This window comes from Amia ocellicauda, chromosome 3 (assembly GCF_036373705.1).
Source record: "Amia ocellicauda isolate fAmiCal2 chromosome 3, fAmiCal2.hap1, whole genome shotgun sequence".
In the NCBI taxonomy this organism is placed as follows: Eukaryota; Metazoa; Chordata; class Actinopteri; order Amiiformes; family Amiidae; genus Amia; species Amia ocellicauda.
The window spans coordinates 26,824,448-26,830,674 of NC_089852.1; the positions used below are offsets into that span (position 1 = coordinate 26,824,448).

Genomic DNA, 6,227 nt, shown 5'->3' on the forward strand with positions numbered 1-6,227 from the left:
GAAAGGCCGGGAACGAGACTCAAACATCCACCTTAAAAATAATTTCTCCCCGGGCTGGTGTTGTTATGCAAGATCCATTCATAGTATCCATCCGAGCTGCTTATTTCGGGCTGCTGTTACCCTATGCCAACATAACAAACCCTTTCCGTCAGTGTGCACTTTCAGACATAAACCACTATAATGGGTATATAAGCCAAATCCTGCTTTTCTTTCTTCTGACCCTTTTCATATTGCACACTTTGTGATGGGATTACAGTATGGAATTACACATACCTTTTCAAGATTTTGCTGCATAACATAGCTCTGTCCCACAACCACCTATATATACATGTGCGTGCGTGTGTGGAAATGTACCCGAATGCTAATAGCATGTTATATGTGTTCAAGTACAGTCAATTCAGCCCTGGATGCCCCCTTTACGGCTGGCTAGCATTGGGAGTCTGACCTAGTTTCCTCAGTCATGCTATGAAGATTGCAACATGACTTCATCACCATCACTACATCACTGGATAGATATAGAGCCTGGATCCCAAACCCAGACTACATGGAAACAAAATGGGAATGTAGCCCTGTAGACAATTGTAAGGGACAAAAGGGGTTTATTTCATGGGCTACAGAACAGGACCTGCTATATTTCTCTGATCATTGAAACACTATAATTAGTCTGTGGTTTTTGATTTTGTAAAAATAAATATATATCAATAATAATTTGATGATGCAAGCAGTAGGATTTTAAATAAATTAATTTCTGTATGTTGGTAAGATGTCTAATTTTGCTGTCAGAGCTGGAGGATTTTCCTTCACGGGCAGAATAATTTGAAAACAGACAGAAAATCAAATTTCTACAGCTTAAAGATGGAGACAGATGCTTGTATGTGAGGCTTTTTGCATCCAATGTGTGCAAACCTTAAGTAATCCTCTTGCACAAATGACAATGCCTCGCAGCTAAGTGTCTGAGAGCTGGATTCATCATGCAGACACCGTTCACCTGGAATTAATCTGGATTTACCGGCCACTTGGGCACGGAGGTAAATTAAGATACTTTTAAGAGACACCCCAGCTGTCACTCACAATGAACACACTCCTAAGTGACATTAAGAAATTCCCAGCTGAATATAAAAAGAAGTCTGTGTTAAAATGAGAGGGGCAGCAGTGCTCTGGCGTGTAATTTACTCAGTGTGGGCAGACGTCAAGCATGAGATTTGAGATGACCCTAAAGACCTGCTAGTGGAAAGAGGTCGAAGTGCCCTGCAGCAGCTCTGCAACCTTACCTCTTCCACCCCCCCACCCACCAATCCACTCCTACAACCGGAGAGAGGGCTGCTCTCCCACCCCCTCAACCCCTTTTGGACGGGACCTGGGAGCTCAAAACCCGAGATCCACATATATTTGCGCACATCCTGACATACGGCCTCACACGTTTTGAGTTTGATTCAGGGGGATTGCACTCGGAGAGTGATGGGAGTCTTGCCATCATGAAAAGCAAACGGCTGACGAGAGGTCCGGGGGAGGTGAGATGGGTTCCTGCAGCGATGCGGTTCATTTCCGACTGCTAGAGAGCCAAAGAGGGGCAGGACGGGCCTTGCTTAACAGCAGTAAATGTTTATCACAATACAAACAAACCCAACTGCTCTGTTTAGATTCTATGTGCAACTCTAAAACGGGCTTCAGCCAAACAGAGTTGCATAAAGAGTATATTGATAACACTGAGCCAGAGATCTTTAATTATGAGGTGGTGGGGGGTGGGGGGAATCCAAAGGTTTTGGTAGCCAAACTTGGCTTCTTTCTAAAGACTTTATTATAGCGTTTCAGATATAAATGCAGGGCCTGGCATGAAGTTGCTTTAGGGTATAATCATGCATATTGTGGTTGCCTACCCTTGCTGTGGAGAGACGAGTTTTGGCGCTGGTACAGAACAATAGGAACAGTGATGGTCGAAAGTGCTGCAGCTGCACGATCCTCCTCACTAAATGTAATGCAGGCTTATGGGTTTCAATCCCTCTTGCTCCAGTTTTGGCCCAACTGAGACCTACAAGGCTGAAATAAGCTGAGTCCACAGTCAGACTGCTTTCAAGCCATATGTGGTTAATTAACCATTTAATATGCACACAGGCTCAGCAAAAGCAATTTATCTTTATCTGAGAAGGACTTGCCCTACTCAGAGCCTCCTATTACCCATTACTGCCGCTCCCCTAACACACACCATCCGAAGCGTCGGATACGAACACTTGTCTCTTTGGGCACTGCCGCCGCACACTTTTCTTTCAAGGACTGCACGTTGTTTTCCAATGCAGAAACATTACTCTCTGACACATCCTGTATCTTTTGCTTAACATTTTTGGACAGATTACAGGGCATGCAGGCCATGGGTTGTATGTAAGCTGGTCCTTAATGGTAATCTGCTTGGAACATTTTTGTCAACTGTTCAGAACATGATAATTCTTCATGCACCATTTAACCGTAAAATGGTCCTAGCTAAACCTGCTGAATTATACATTGATTTCACCATCATGCAAACAAAGAATGGGATCTAAACACAATGCATATTTCTAACTGTAAATAGGACAATCGAAAAGATACTATTTATATTTGTCTGTATTTTTCTTTGCAGACACCCCTACTCACAGAGTTCAATCAAATGCACGCTGCCCAGAACACACAGATTCAGTTTGAAAAAGGCTTTGGTTTAATTCAATATGTTAGTACTCAACAGAAAACACAATGACACAGAACGACCATTAAGAACCACTGTCCAAAAAAAAAGACAAATACTTCTCTCAGAAACAATGCACCCTGAAAGGAAGGTCTCAAAATCAAAAATATCTGTGAATAAAGACACAAACGCATAACCGATTAAATCACCTTGAGTCTCTAAATAGAGTAAGAGGGTCTTCTACATGCAAAACCATACAAAACAAACACAACAACTACAACAAAGATGGCAAGGCCTAAAACCATCCCAGGGAAAGTAGAGTTCAGAAGGAATGAATGTGCACTGCAGGACGGTGGCAGGCTAGACTGCTGATCTCATTAGTGTTTTGAAAGAGCCTCTGAATTGGTCAGCGCAATTAACTTTAAGTTCAGTTTAATTAAGTCAGAGGGCTTCCTACAGCACCTCCATTGTGAAGCATTAATGGCCGTGATTAACGACAGCAGCTTCTTTGGGTTATTATATTACCAAAAAAAAAACAATAATTGGAAAATAAATCTGAATGCATTGACTGACTGACAGGACTACCTTTCTATTCTGTTAATGTGATGTCATTATTGTATCGAGTACATTTCCACACACCTGCTGTCAAGCTTTATATATATATATATATATATATATATATATATATATATATAGTAACGTCAGGGCTGTTTCAACAAACAAACAAGTAGATACAGAACACTAGGCGATTTTATTTCTCTTTTTCTCTTTCTCCATAGAACAAAGCATTTAGCTACAAACTGATCAAGCATGTGCAGTTATCTACCAATGTCCTCGCCAGCCAGACTGCATCTGATAGACTAAACTGGGCATAATCCTGCAAACAGCCTCACCCCATCCCATGCTCGCTCAACAGTCTACCCTATTATAATGCAATGTGCTTTTTGTTTTACATCTATGGATGCTATCCAGTAAAACATCCATTGCACACATTCTGAATCGTTGCATATACAACAGGTGGAGAAATAAAACGTGGCTTTCTTTGTCTAGTCATGATCTGGGCACAGCTGCACAGTACAGCGGAGCGGGATGTGCTCGCAAATTGGCAAACCGAGGCATGCATAGCCACCTTCCAACTTCCTTCTCACGCATAAATGGTTTTATTAATTAGCTCCATTGTTCCGATTATTTCGATCTGTGGTGGGAATGGATGCCGGGCGGCTGCTGTGTTGCTTTTAAGGTGTGTGTAGAGAGGGGGAGGGGGAGGCTTCATTGCTTTCAATGAAGAGGGACACTAGCATCCAGCCGCCGCACTGTGTATGGATGTGGTTTATATCTGCTTGTGCTTTATTGTTGGGCTCGGTAAACCCAGCGATGCCTTTGTTGGCTTTTAAGGTTATGATCATGCATTGTGGTGAGGATTTATCCAAATGATCGGGCCTAAGACAGTGCCTAGGCCGAGTGGCGTGCGTGCATTTCTATCCCACTGCAAGCCCATTCTCCACAACAGGTCCCTTTAAGACACTGAGAGAGGGAGGAAAAGAGGTGTGCCCGGAGCCATGAAAAATAGCAAGACAATGATTTCTGCAAATTCATGCACAGCCATGACATTATATTAGAAAGAGAGAGTGGGGGAGAAACCCGTATCCGAGACATCTCATAATTGTTACAGTATGCAATGAATTATTCAAAGAAAAACATTATAATGTGGTTTGCATCTTCTGATAAGTCTTCAGCGCACGTCGTTGTGTTTAAGCGCGAAGAGATGTCATTATCGTCAAATCGACATTCCTTCAAACACACAAGGCATATTGGGAACAAAAATGCATACTATACACTATATATATATATATATATATATATATATATTTTTTTTTTTTTGGCCGTCCATGATGTACTTCTGCAATTCAAAGCGGTATATAGAGGGGCTTTCTTTCCCCGCAGATCTCGAAATGCTTAAATAATGCTGCAGAAAGAGCATCAAAGCCACATTGCAGCACTCGCCTTGCACATGGGTTTTGAGGAGAAATACCAAATAGCGAGAAACCTCGTCTTTGTGGTTTTATCCACTAGAAAGAAAAAGGAAGAAAAGACAAACACATCAGCCATGCGAGGCGCGGCTGCCAGCTTCTCGGTTTAACGAGGTACCCCAAAAATGTATTGCACTGCTTTATTTTTTAAGCGCCACTGCACACTGAGATGGCCATAATGCACATTTCATCCAATTTCATGTTCTTCACTGGATGTGAAGATGAATAAACTGAACTCCCTCTCTCTCTCACACACCCACCCGAGCGCACAGCGGCGGACGACAGCAGCCGCATCAGCACCATTCACCGCGGATAGCAAAACGCACAAAAACAGCATTTTCTCGGCGGGTAAACTGAGATGAAGCATCTGCCCCACAGCCAAATAATAGCGGGCATCTCTGCCTGTGTCCCTCGCCCTGCCCCGGCACTGCGCTTGTCTGCAGAGGGACCCAGAGAAAGGTCCAGAACCGCCAGCGGGGCGACGCGTCCAGCACAGCCGCCCTGCGCTGCTCCCGACGCGGCCCCCGGCTCCGCTTTCTCCCTTCCACCCTCCGCAATAACAGCGTGCGTTTGAGACATATGCAAATGTCGATAACACCCTTTCAGTTAAACACAATCTTATCTGCACCTGATCAAGTTTATAATATGGCAGTACATATGCTATGAGCGAGCCCTGGCATTTGCAAACTGAAGCGCCATGCATTGCCGTTTCGGTCCCTAACGGCACAGGGAAGCGACGGAGAAATCGGCCACTGCATGTGATTTGGGCTGGCCTCTGGGTGCTAGAATAAACCCGAACGTGATTCTGAAAAAAAAGAAATAAATCAAATCCTAACGTTGCCACAATCCAAAAAAGCCCCGTGCTAATAAATCGACATGCATTTTTCAGAAGAGCATGTGGATTTTGCATTTTGCATTTTGCATTTTAGCGCTGGCGGTGTAACTGTCATGCAGCTAGACAGGCCCAACCTCTCCCACCCAGCGAAAAATTATTACACTGACATGACAAGCACGAACGCCGGTTTCAAATCCTGGGCAAATTACTGACGCTAAAAAACTGGCAATGGTCTCTCTGCGAAGATCTTTGTGTCAGTTGATTGCCTGATTGCATGCATGTGGATTTAAATATCGTTAAGGGCAAGGAATTGAGCGTTGCTTACCTGTGTGGCAGACAGTGTTATTGTCTCTCCAGCTGCAGTCAGTCACTGACCAATCGACCGAGCGCTGCAGTTCTTTTGAATCCCTGTAGGGCGACGGGGGCGCTGGAGAGCACGGCGAGAGAGAGCTGAAATGTGCAAATAGCATTACATTCAAATAACTCATTTAATTGTGTTTGATGACTTGACATGTGACGTCGATGTTTTAATTAGAATACAAATAAATGCAGGTAATACAATGTAGCAATGTATACATATTTAAGCAATGCAACCTTTTTATGGTAATGTTTTATGTTCTGGGTGATTATTATTATTATTATTATTATTATTATTATTATTATTATTATTAGTAGTAGTAGTAGTAGTAGTAGTAGTAGTATTTCTTGG

General features: G+C 43.1%; 1 protein-coding gene across 1 annotated transcript in view; it reads right to left on the reverse strand.

Moving 5' to 3' along the window:
- The window catches only part of maptb (microtubule-associated protein tau b), a 48,933-nt gene extending 43,027 nt beyond the window's left edge, over positions 1-5,906 (reverse strand). Inside the window, exon 1 of the mRNA XM_066698727.1 lies at positions 5,844-5,906. The gene's annotated coding sequence lies outside the window, so the exon portion shown is untranslated. The remainder of the gene's footprint in view (positions 1-5,843) is intronic.
- Between the last annotated feature and the right edge of the window lie 321 nt (positions 5,907-6,227).